The 12,895-nt window shown below is 52.6% G+C and overlaps 1 long non-coding RNA gene across 1 annotated transcript; it reads right to left on the bottom strand.

Moving 5' to 3' along the window:
- Window positions 1-9,494: 9,494 nt before the first annotated feature.
- LOC116763567 lies at window positions 9,495-12,631 on the bottom strand. Its single transcript, XR_004352555.1, has 3 exons — window positions 11,313-12,631; window positions 10,931-11,134; window positions 9,495-9,891 (listed from the first exon to the last, which is right to left on the bottom strand). It is a non-coding gene; the product is annotated as an uncharacterized LOC116763567 (long non-coding RNA).
- Window positions 12,632-12,895: the final 264 nt, after the last annotated feature.

Here is a 12,895-nt window from a genome sequence, read left to right as displayed (position 1 = left end):
GGAGAAACACAAACAGAAAGAAACACCTTTTTCTCCTCTGCTCAGTATTCTCAGGCCTGTATCTTCTCGTGGCTGCAATCCCCCAAGCTGCGTGCTCTCACACCTTCCTGTTCTCATGCTTGCATGTGATGCCAGAAACTGCAGTTTGCGGCCGTGGCAGACGAAGGACAGGAAGGCAGGCCGGTAGCGGCAGAGCAGAAAGCTGGGAAAACAGTGGGCGTTAATTACGTGGTCGGCAGCTCTGTGAACTCAACTTAAAGCCACTGCACCACTGGGCTTCTTGTCATGTGAAATAGTGACTTAGATATTTTCTTTAAGTCATTTTCAGTTGGGTTTTCTGTATCCAAAAACATGCTAACTGCTCAGAGTAAAGCCAAGATTATATTTATAGTTGATTATGAACAGATTAGAAAGTATAGAAAATTTCTGCCTCCACAAACATGCATAAGCCAGAAGCCATCCTGGAAATAATGTAATAAACATAAATTTAATAAGAATAAACATAACAAAAACCTATGTACCCACCATTCCACCCACCTCCACTGAATGTCATTTTATAATATTGCTTTGAGGTTTTATTATAGAAAATTAAAATATTATAGATATAACTCAAGCCCTAAGTTTCCTCTTCCCTGGAAAAGATTATAAAAATTGTATGAACAAGTATAAATAAATTATTCGATACAGATGTAACTTTGATAAAAGAACAACCTAAATGATTTTTGCATGAGAAATGGTGACTGACATTGTGTTTAGGGAATGATTTCCTTGTTTCCTCCACCGCGAACTCTAATAAAATCACACTGACTCTAAGCTCTGCTTCCAAAGAGCTAATACACTCCTTTGCCTCCATCTGTAAAATATCTAGACTACTTGAGGAAAATAAAAGTACATATATGGCATTTTTGTTGTCATGATGCCATGGATTAACAGGATTAAACCTTGTGTTGTTTTAGCAAAGAACAGGCCTGGGGTCCAGGCTGTTGGAAGAAAATATGGCATATTATCACACGTAAAAGTACCTATAAATAGTTTACAAGAGAAAAAAAACACTGTTTAGCTGTTTAGAAAATACAAAATAATTTAAAACTGAACAAATCAACCAAACTGCTAACATCAGACATAATCAGTAGGTACTGAGAAAGTTACTGGAAACCATTTTATCCTCAGACGTACACAGGAATGTGGAAACAAGAAATCAGGGGAGAAAACCATGGATGTGCTCAACTTTCACACTCTTATGGGAATAACGCCTAGAAATGTTCACCGAACTGACCCTTGGTTTCTAAAGCTTATGCAAATATTTGAATTCTACTATCCCCCGACAATCAGTAGTTAGAAACAAATGTGCAAGTAGATTCCACCCCTTCACAAGCATACTTGCAATCTGTAAATCTTGGAAGTCCAGGAAACAAACCAGCTGTAAAAGTACAGGACAAATTAGAACCAACCAAGTCGGTGCCCCTGAGGACTGTTTCGTTCGACAAGCCTCGTTAATTCATGGCCCACAGAGGAATCCCTTCTAGCAATATGGTTTTGCTCTAAAGATCCCTAACAGGGATTTGAGCGCGGTCCCAAAGGCTGCAGCTTTCCGAGGCGTTACTGAGCGCTACCGTCACACATGAGTCACGGCCGGACTCTGCCCCTGAGCATCTGTCCCCACACAGGGGAGGCGGGAAGGCCCGGCTGGAGTCCGTGAGCCAACAGCCATTTGTGCTCAGGTTATGGGATTTAGAGATTGTGGGTTTGCTTTCCCAGGAAAGTGAGGGATCATTCCCAATTCTTCCATCTGGTGTGGAATCCCCACCATAAATATTTCATCCTCTCCAGCACTGCACATGGATAGCACTCTGCTTTCATCAACAGCAGCTTGTCCGGAGGACACCTGGGAGGGGCTGAGTCAGCCGTCCCACCTGCAGGAGGAGAGAGGACAACCTCGGCCGGCTTTGCTGGTTGTTTTATTGTTCAACGGTTTTTGAAGTTTCAGTAGGAAATACAATAAACTAGGAAACTGGGCAAGAAAGAGCAACCGTGGGAGGGAAAAGGAAGAGAGGAGGGAAGTTCTTACTGTTTAGCTTCTAAAGGAAAGGAAGACTGGTCTTAACACACTGTTCCAAATCATCCATGTGTTTCTCTCAGGAAAACCAATTCTCTGAACTACCTCAGCAGAAGTCACCACAACTTTTATAGTACCTATGACTTTTGTTTAACTCTCATTTCAGGATGAACCCAGCAAACTCTTATCCTCTGGACTCTACCAGGCAAGAGTCCCCTTTTCACCGTCTGAGGTCCCCACTCAACGTACACCGCGGCCTGTGGCCAATTCTGAGTTTCATATGTGCATATGCTTAACCTCTCCTTGATGGGCCCCCCCCCAACGGGCCCCCCTGTGCTTCCCTCCCTCATAATTACCCTCTGTGTCCTGGGGCAGGAGACTTCTCCAGAAACACCCATCACTCACAGCTGATGCTCAACAACAATGAAAAACGCTTCTTCCAGCTTTGTTCTTAGAAGTCCTCCCTGGTCTGTGAGCTCCTGGACATCAGCAATGTTTGAAGGTCTTTTGGAGGCTTCGGTGCCCCAGCAACTCCAGTAGTTTGCAAATATCTGCTGTTTATAACCCAGGTGTTTGGAAGACACACAATGTGGTGAGCGCAGGCGGCTGTCCATTCACTGAATGATCAATCACACAAACGGTCCTCTGTATCTTCCCCGAACCAGAGGAGTGATGGCACATCAAGAGAATTAATCTCTCTCCTAAATGATAATACTGCCAAAGCCTGAGTCAAAATTAGCTCTTTAGGAACTGCCTAAGCCTTCAATGCTTTGCTTAGTGCTTCTCCAATCAGAGTATACATCATATTATTGACGTACAAGAATCCATTTTTCTTCAAGAGGCCGAAGTATTAGTTATGTTTATAGTTCTTGCTCTGGTTGAGAAGATGTATTTGGGTCAAAGCTGGCAGCGCTCGCTGAGACTCAGCGGCCACCACTTAACACAGTAGACAGATGAACAGTAAAGAATCTACCTTTGTCCCCAAAGAGGTCTGGTCTTGGTCCTCAGCTCCTGGGAGGGATCTGTGTCTGTCTGGAGCCTTGGGCTGGTCAGGCAGCAGCAATGTGATGTAGGGTGTGGGCCCTGAGGCCTTCAGGGGCAGGGAACTTATGGACAGATAAGCCACGAGGACAGGTACTCATGCCTACGAAACAGAGCCCCAGAAACAATTCCGCACCGAGGCTGGGTGACTTCTGGTTGGCTGGCCATCACACACATACCAGCAGAGTCCTGACTCTAAGGGGAGAGGGCCATCAGAGGCCCCACTTGTGCATCTCCTGGACCCTGTGCTACACACATCTACCCTTGACCGACTTTAGTCTGTGCCTTTTCCTTGAATTAAACCACAACCGTGAGTATACAATTCTCAGTGAGTCCTTCTGGGACTCACTGTCAGACTCGATGGAGGTTTGCAGGTCCCTGAAGTGGCAGAAGTGAGGGGACTGTGCCCTCTGACCTCCTGGTTGTCTAAGCCCTTAGCATCAGGGTAAGGTTTTGGAAAACTAAGTCAAGTTGAATCACTTCTCTGCTCTAAACCCTCAAGGGTCTCCCATATCACCCAGTGTCCCCTCAGAGGCCTCATCACAAGTCTGTGTCACTCCCTTGCCGAAAGGTCCTCTTTGAGGCCATCACCTCCTCTCCCCCGCCTCTGCTCCAGCCCTGGGGCCTTCCTGCTGCTCACTGACCACACTGAGCAAGGTCCTACCTCAGACCTCTGCATCCAATTCCTCTGCTCTCCCCCCAGACATCCCAACGGCCCACCCTCAGCTCTGCAGATGTCCCTGTCTGTGAAGCCTGCCTAGTAACCCTGAGTAGACCCCTTCTCCTGTCTTTCCTCCAAAGACTCCTAACTTCACATTTACTTGTCTTGTTTAATGTTCTCTCTGCATGAGTTCTGCTCACTGTTGAACTCACAGCACTTAGAGCAGCGCACACAGGAGGCACTCAGGGAATACTTGTGGATGGTGAGCCGGTGAATGAATGGTGCCTGCCCCTGCCCCTCACAAAGCACCGAGAGGGAGGGAGATCACACCTGAAGACGGCTCATTGCCTTTGGTCCACCTGAACCCAGGCAGGTCAGCAGACATGAACACACTCAGCTGGGAGACAAGAACAAGGCATAACGAGAGTGACAGGTTCTAGACCCCAGTGCTTGGGAGGGAGACAGCATTTGACTTGCTACGGATGGGCTCAAAGTTCTCATAAACTCAGAGAGCCTGCCTTATGAAACCTGGGAAAGGAAAATTGGGTGAATGCCTGGAATTGAAAGTTATTGTGGGAAACGTAACTCAGGGTCAACAAGGGAAGAAGAGTGGAACTGACAGAAGTCAGGGGATGGTCAGGGATGCAACCCTGGGAACCTGCTTCTACAGACAGGCTTTACCCAAACTAAAGCAAAAGGGCCTTTGAGCTTCAACAACAGATAAACTAGATGTTTTGGTGGATGGACCTAGAGTCTGTCATAGAGAGTGAAGTAAGTCAGAAAGAGAAAAACAAATACCGTATGCTAACACATATATATGTATACATGGAATCTAAAAAAAAAAAAAGTTCTGAAGAACTTAGGGGCAGGACAGGAATAAAGACACTGATGTAGAGAATGGACTTGAGGACACGGGGAGGGGGAAGGGTAAGCTGTGACAAAGTGAGAGAGTGGCATGGACATATATACACTACCAAACGTAAAATAGACAGCTAGTGGGAAGCAGCCGCATAGCACAGGGAGATGGGAGGGAGGGAGACACAAGAGGGAAGAGATATGGGAACATATGTATATGTATAACTGATTCACTTTGTTATAAAGCAGGAACTAACACACCATTGTAAAGCAATTATACTCCAATAAAGATGTAAAAAACAAAAGAGTCAATTCATGCAAAAAAACCAGATGTGATAGAGAATGGTAGAACTTTTTCTCTTTTTTTGTGGTTCGCGGGCCTCTCACCGCTGTGGCCTCTCCCACTGCAGAGCACAGGCTCCGGAAGCACAGGCTCAGCGGCCATGGCTCACGGGCCCAGCCGCTCCACGGCATGTGGGATCCTCCCGCACTGGGGCACGAACCTGTGTCCTCTGCATCGGCAGGCAGACTCTCAACCACTGCGCCACCAGGGAAGCCCCAGAACTTTTTAACTAATACAGCTTTCTATAATCACAAGAAAGAAGTATTGGATTCCTTTTAAGTTTTTTTTAAAGTTGCTAAAGTGAACCACCCAATGAAAAATTCTTGACTCAATTTTTATTCCCTGCAAATATGCAAATTAGCCAGTTTCATCACTAACTTCATCTTGAAAAAAATCCATTAGAGCAAGAAAAAGGTGGTTCCTCACATGTAATTGAGATTTTTCTGGCAAAATACAAGATCATTTTCTTGACCTCAAAATCCATTCTGTTCTGCTAAACAAGTCTGAAAGGCTCCCAGCTCCATTTCCTAGGACACCAGAAGTCTCCATGTACTTCCCTACTTGCCTTCCCTCGAGAGACAGAGATGCCTTTCAGTGTCTCAAAACGTCTTGACTCTGTTCCCACAGCACAGGAATGCGCACAGCTGCAGTTAAAGGAAGGGGTATTACCTCATGGAACATCTCAAACCTTGTGAGTGGCAAAAAGCAGGTTGTGAGATACACAAGTTCCTTCCCCGTTCCCATGACCCCTTACAGCTGTATCACGTCAAGTTGGAGGGTTCACCCTGCCCACTTCTCTGTCTGAAGAAAAGGAATATTTCTCTGGGTACGTGGATGTCCTCTGACAGGTAGAGAACGATGCCACGTCAGGCCTCCAGGCCTCCTGCGTGTTTGGCCCAGAGATGACCTTCTGGGATGAAAGGGGCATTGTCGATGCTGAGCAGCTGAAGGGGCTGAGAGCAGGGAGACACTGAAAGGGCCAGTGTTTGCCAACCCACCAATGACCCAAGTGCAGATGAAGCAGGAAAACCAGTGACAACACATCAGTATGTGAGGGGTGACTCCCAGGAAGGAGATTTGGGTCAAAAAGCTACAGGGTGACATCATTGCACAGCAGGGCTTGACACAGAGCATTTACTAATGTTGAATCCAACTGAATGCCCATCATTCAAAAACCACTTGCTGAGGGTGTAAATTGTAGAAAGCAATCCATGGGGTAAGGGGACAATCTGCCAAGGGGCTGAGCGCGGACTCGAGTCGAGTTGGGGCAAAAGGAAGAGGAAGGACAGGCTCGCTCTGACCGGCACACACCGAGTGCGACTTGTCTTGAATCCGCCTTCTCGAGACACTCTGCGGCTGCACGTGTGATGGGTGTGCTGTGTGAACGTGCCGAGATGCATTCCCGTCTCATTTTCTGTTCTCGCGTTGCCATTTCCACCAGAACAAGGAGATGCTGGCACTCCGCATCCTGCTCTGGGAGCGGAGCAGCAGGACGACGGGAGCTTGCTCCAGGGTTTTTTTCCGTGTTACCTGACCCTGCCCTACACGTCGCACTGTCATGAGTCATGTCTTCACCTGGCGCCCTGGTGGTGCACTGTCCCCCGAGTGGCCTCCTGTGTGGCTCCCTGCCAGCATCCATGCGCATTGTGGGGTGACAAGGCCAAGCTCTGAGGGGTTCTCTCTGTGCCACCTTCACCTGCAGGAAGATGGCCTCATCAACCCAGGCAGGGCCATGTCCCTCTTCTCTGAGTTTCACAGGTCACTCACAAGGGACATTTGGGTGTGGGGACCGACTTCTGAGAGTCTGGGCCGTTGGAATGCTGTCCATCCCACACACCTCAGCCTCCCTGCCCCAAAGAGCCTGGTCTCCCTGCTCCCTCTGGGGACCCGTCAGTCGTGCTGGAAGCTGTGTCTCATAAGGAAAGGCTGATGGGCTCCTCTCATAAACCAGAGGCACATGCTTTGCAGCCCCGGTCCAACCGCACACACTAGCGGATGGAACTGCTGGGTTAGCTAAAAAGGTCGTTCAGGTTTTTCCATACCATCTTACAGAAAAGCCCAGACAAACTTTTTTGGGCAACCCAATATTAGAGGAATAAGGATGCCAGGCTTCCCCTTCACCACCGATTCCTCCAAGGGAGTAGAAAAACTCTTTCCTCTCCTTTAAAAAGTCACAATAGCTATAGTCAGTTTGGAGAACGACACTGTATAATCATTATATTTTTGAGCAAATTTCAGCTTCAGAATTTGACAAGCCCTTTGTTAACTAATTAAGTGCTAAGTAAGACCTGTCTTATTAATTATGTTCATGTGAGCTATAAAATTGAGGCCTGAGTTATCAAAAGGAAAATTACGGAAGCTGGCTTGGCCCTGAGTGTACCAACTGAATTACACGCGAGATGCCCCTGGAGGCTTCCGCGACAGAGCCGGAACGCGAGTCAGCTGTGCGCACCAGGTTCCTCGGAACGCATGCCGCCAAGGGGGCTGTGCAAACAGCTGCTGCGGCGGAGCCCACGCGCCCCTGGCCACGCCGACCGCCGTCCCAAAGCTGCCTGACACTCTGCCGTACTGAGCTTCCCAGTGTGGGACTTCACTTCTGGCTCACGGACCACCCGGGTGAGACGCCAAGCCTCATGGTTTTTCGTTACCAGATGAAGGTCCAAGTGTCAGCAAACAACAGGAGGAAATGAGAAGGCACACAGAGGGCTGGCCGCCGGGCACGGGCCACGCCAGCCTCAGTCCCGGGAGGCGCACAGACCGGCCGACGCGGACGCTGCCGGGACGCTCAGCCCAAACCCTGGAGCCGTGCCTCTGGGTCCCTCTGGGCCACCGAGGGGCTCCGTCCACAGAATCCAGGTCTCGTCACTCTCATTCCCAACCCTCTTCAACCGGAGGCGGATTTCAGACAGCCACGAACCCAGGGCCGGAGAATCCTGGGTGCGAAGAGCGGGCGCTCAACCCGAGGCAGCAGAACGTGGAGGAAGCAGGCGGCCGCTGGGGGGCCCTCTGCCCCGGGGGTCCCGGCACGCCCCTCGTACACCCCCAGGTGACAGCGACAGAGCCGACCAGGCCGTCCTCCCCAGGGGCCCCGCCTCCGAGCCCCTCAGTTCTGTTCCCTCCTCAGCAGCACCCTTCCCAGACCTCCGGGCCCGCCACCCTCTGCCTGAAGCACTGCCTCCCGGGGGTGCCCGGAGCACAGCCAAACTCCCCACAGGGCACCAGCCCCGACAGGAAGTGCCTGCCGCGCCTCACCCTCTTCCAGGCTGGATGAAGGACGGACAAGGTCACCACCCCGGCAGCGGCAGCAGCAGCAGCTCCAGCAGCCGGCGCGTGCGCACCAGGCCCGCACTGACTCCAAGCGGAGCTGCGGCGCGGCCTCTGCCCCCTGGCGGGTGGGCGGGCCCCACCTAACCCCGCCCCACCCGACTCCGCCTCTATCGCGTCTCGCGGGACTAGCCCCCTTTGCGCCCTTTCCGGGCCCATTTCTGGTCTCGCAGCCGCTTCTGGACGGCGTGGGTGTTGCTTCCCCGGGCAGAGCGGGTGGCGGCGTGCACTGCTCCGGCGGCCGTGGCTCATCCGTGATGCCTGGTTGGCACCGGCCGCTCTCACGGCCGCCTGGCCCACCCGGCAGGGCGGCCCTCAGCAGGATTTGCCCAGTGACCAGTGGACACTGTATGGGCGGCGTCTGGCCCGTGTCCTCTGCCCGGCGCTGTGCGTGGCCCAGGCAAGCTGTCCGCGGACACTGGGGTGCGGTGACGCCGGCCCAGCGAGAGGACGGCCGTGCGCCGTGTGCCTGACCAGGCCGGCGTCCAGCGTGGGCGGGGCGCCGGAGACCGGTCACCCGGCCTGGGCGCTCTGGCTGTCTACGTGGTGCCAGGGACAGTACATGGCTGTGGTCCTGCAAGAGTCTGGACTCTTCCTTAGAAGCCACCAAGCTGTAGTCTTCAAACAAGGAGCTGCGCCGAGCCGCTGTCTTCCGGGTGTGAAGGCATTTGCCCGATGCCAGTGGAGGCAGAGAGAGGTTCCAGCTTGCCGACCGCGGCCTGGGCCTGGAACAGAGGACGGGGGTTGCAGTTTGGGGGGCAGTGACAGTGGTCCCTCGTCCCAAGCCTCCACGCTGCGGTGAATCTACAAGGGGCCTGGCTTCAAGGAAGGCGGCTGCGCCGTGACCGGGAGAAGCGCGGCTATCCCTCGGCTGGAGGAGCGTGTGTCCCTAAGCGCAGTCACCGGACGTCTGGCGGGGGAGTGGAGGGCGGGAGGCGGCGCCCACGGGGGACGCAGGTTGGTGCTCCCGGGATCTCCGGCCAGGGAGCGGAGACCAGCGCGGCTGGACGGAAGCTTATTAGATGTTTTTCGAAATACCTAAGGTCTAATCCCCGCTTTAAATGTCTGCAGATACAAAATGGAAGGCTGAATCATGGTCTCGGTGAAGTCTTAGGGGAAAAAATATAAAGTGGCTCAGAAAGCATAGCGATTTTTATTTTTTTATTTTTTTTACTAAATATTTAGAGTAGAAGCTCCACCCCTTAACAGCATAGATTTTCTCTAGGGGATTGCAGGACCAGCAGGCCTCTCTCTTGCTCGGTGTTCTCTCTCCTCCGATGTCTTTTGCACTTTCCCTTGCGTGGCCTCAGAAGTGAAGAACCAAACACAACAAGCCAAGAAAAGAAAGTTCATCCGTTTCAGAAGGTTTAGAGAAACGTCTAGATTGTGGAACCTTAACAGTTCTGGACACTTCCTGTGCATCACCACCACGGTCTTGAAGCTCTAAGAAAGAAATGGGCAGCATTTCCCACACACATATGATTACAGGATCTCTTTCCCAAAGCACCTCCTATGGCTTTTGTGCCGTGGACGCACGTCAGGAAATCCGAGCTGTATGGCTGATGCTCAGTCCTTCCCAGTCCGTAGCATGAGCCGGCGTCAGATGAAGCCCTGGGGGGAGTGAACACGTGTACTGAAGACATTCATAGTGTCACTGTTCTGCTCAGTCCTCCTGTAGGTAGCGAAGTGGGCTTGTGCCTGGCTGTGGGGTGCAGGGAGACAGGGAGGCTGGAGGAAGTCTGCTCTGCTGTTCTGAGAGAGAAGGATACAAGCTTCCAGAAATGCTTTGGCAAACTATTCGAGCTGGTACAGGAGGTGAGCGACAGCGTAGGGCCAACTGTGTACTTGTGGGTCAAAACCAGTTTTCCAGACTAGTGGCGTTCCTCCAAGCCATGTTTCAGGACCAAGGTCCCTTGTGTCACCTGGGTCCCCTGACCTGAGCTGCAGAAGGGCAGGACAGGAGTTGTGCCCCTGGAGCTGTAGAATTCAGCCTAGGAGTGCAGTCACCCCACCCCATTCCAGCCCAAACGCAGCTGTGGGCTACTCCCACCTGCAGGAGAGCTTGGGCTCAGAGAGGAGCGTGTGCCCAGGAGGACAGGAGAGAGGGTGAGCGTCAGCCCGTCTGCTGTGGGGCAGGAGCCACCAGAGAGGCCTCAGAGGAGGCTAAGTAACGTGACGTCCCAGCCAGAGTGTTGGCGTTTGGACGGCTCACGTCAGTGGAGGAGTCCAGCGCAGCCGAGCCCAGGACACCCTTGGAGGCCATGCCAGCAGGATCTCTGGAGAACCTGATGTGTGGTGCGAGAGGAAGAGGGAGTCAAATGTGGACCAGCGTTTTGGAGACGCGACAACTGGAAGAATACAGCCCTGTAAGAATGGTTCCATGGCTTTCGTGTTCCTTCCTGCATCCCCATCCTCTGGGGCCTGATAGGGGTTTACTAAAGATCCCCGGAAAGAACGGATGCCTAGAGGACAGTGCCTACGGATGCGTGCAGCCACCACAGGAACGGGGTTAGGAAATAGCTCCACACAGCACGGGAGACACTTGACTGATAACTTTCAAACTCGCCTCCCAGCTGACTTCTGCCATGAAGCCGTCCCTGTCTACAATAAGTATTATAAAATCACTCAGAGAAGTAGAAATGAGACTTACTGGTAGAACTGTGGGCTCCATGATCAGCTGGGGTGGTGTTTCTGGGTCAGGGAGAGGCTGTTGTTGTCACATCCTAGGTGGCCCCCTGAAACGCACATTCAGACACCAACTTGGAAGCAGAATGTCTTTGAAGGAGTCGGCTGCACACAAACCGCCAAGTAGGCCTTCCATTTATGTGTTTTTCCACACATGGTTGGGACATTTCTGCTAAAACAAAACAAAGACACAATATTTCACCTGAGCCTTTGCCACCCCTCAACAGTGTCAGGTCTGTAGTCATAGGTTTCACAGGACGCCTTTCTGTGTCCTCACAATATGCTCTCCTGAGGCTGATGACTTAGACTCAGGTAACTGCCATCATCACTGGAATAGAAAACCATACCTACACGTGTCTGTTAAGTGTTCTCCGCCCAGTTCGCAGGTCATTTAAGGATGGGTTCCTCTGGACGAACGCTCTGCAGTGAGATTTCATAACCTGCTGTCCTCCAGGAGCCCATGTTTGTGGCTCAGGGCATTCGCAGCACAGGTGTCGGTGGACGGCATCAGGGGCCCCCAGATGTGACTGGGCTTCCTGTGAAACTGGAGAAGCGTTTCTGGGCATCACGTTGGCCGCCCGGTGCAGTGATGCTGCCCGAGCCTGCAGGGCTGCCCATGTTCCAGCCGCATCTCAAAATCCCGGGTCCGAGGTCAGCACCCTCCCAGTGGAGCAGCTTGTCCTTGGGGGAGGGCAGGCCCTTGGTCTGTGGTGGTTTAGACGTTGAATCTTTGAGGCAGCCAGACCTTGTGGGAGGTGAAATCTAGGAAAAGGGCCTGCATGGCTGCGGACGGCCATGGAGGGCGGACGCTTTCCGGGTGAGACTCCAGCGCTGCTCTTGGTCTTGGATTGCGGCCACCAGCCAGCAGCGCAGGCCCATCCTGCCTCACCTTGTCTTCTGCTCCCCTCTCCTCTGGGAGAGTCGGTGACCAACAAGAGCCAGAGGCCCCTTGCGTGCAGCAGAGGCTGTTACCTGCCCCCAGGGCTCCCCTTGTTCTCTGCTCCCCCCATAGGCTCAGGCAAGGGTTAAGTCAGGGCCTAGGAGAGGGCTGGGCACACAGGGAGGCATGGGCTTGTAATCATCAGCACCTTCAAATACAGACAACGCAAGCCTACCATGATAAGCTGGAGCTGGGTTGATTAAAAAATACCACCTCACCATCAGAAGAGTAGGGGTCACATGCAGACTGTAGCTTTGGGGCCTACTTCTCAAGTTTTGGAATGTTTCTGGTTTTGCCTCAATCCTGAGTGAATGGAAAACCTCAAACGTGACTGTAGTGAGCCCACGGCTCGCTTCTGCTGCCATGAAATCCCTCATAAATGCTCACTGGAGACCTTTCTGGGCTCTCCACTCTGCGTCGTGACTACAAGCCTGCACCCTAGGTCCGGGCTGCCCTGGCTGCACTTCCAGCTCTCAGGCCACAGGCACCTGCCTTGGGCTCAGTGTCCGTGGCTATAACGTGGGGTCGAGAATAGGCGGGAGGCCTGGTTGAGGTAATGTGTGGACAGAGGCATGTCTTAGATGGTGCCCGTCACCCAGCAGCACTATATAGGGTTAGGCACTGTTGTTGTTACTACAGATGGAAATTTAAAGACGAGATTAGTCGTCGCCGTGGAACTTTCCCTCCGCCCCAACTGAAACTGCAGGGGCGAGGCGGGTGGTGCAGAGCACGGCTCCCACGCCAGCACCAGCACCCACCTTGCTGCGCCGTCCTCCCCACCCAGCGGAGCTCTGGCCCGGAGCCTCCCGGCTGCAGCCGGAGGTGGGGCTGTGGACGCTCACGGCCCCCGGGCCCCGCGCAGGGCCCCGCGCAGTCCAGCGGTAGCCGTGACAGCTGAGCCCCGACCTGGGCTGGGCAAACGGGAAGCTTAATTTCCCTGAACTCATGAGCCCAAGTCCTCGCACGTTGGGTCGGGTGGGAGGGAGAATG

This window comes from Phocoena sinus, chromosome 12 (assembly GCF_008692025.1).
Source record: "Phocoena sinus isolate mPhoSin1 chromosome 12, mPhoSin1.pri, whole genome shotgun sequence".
Taxonomy (NCBI): Eukaryota; Metazoa; Chordata; class Mammalia; order Artiodactyla; family Phocoenidae; genus Phocoena; species Phocoena sinus.
Note: the sequence above shows the minus strand (reverse complement) of the source record. Positions and strands in the feature narration are given on the sequence as shown.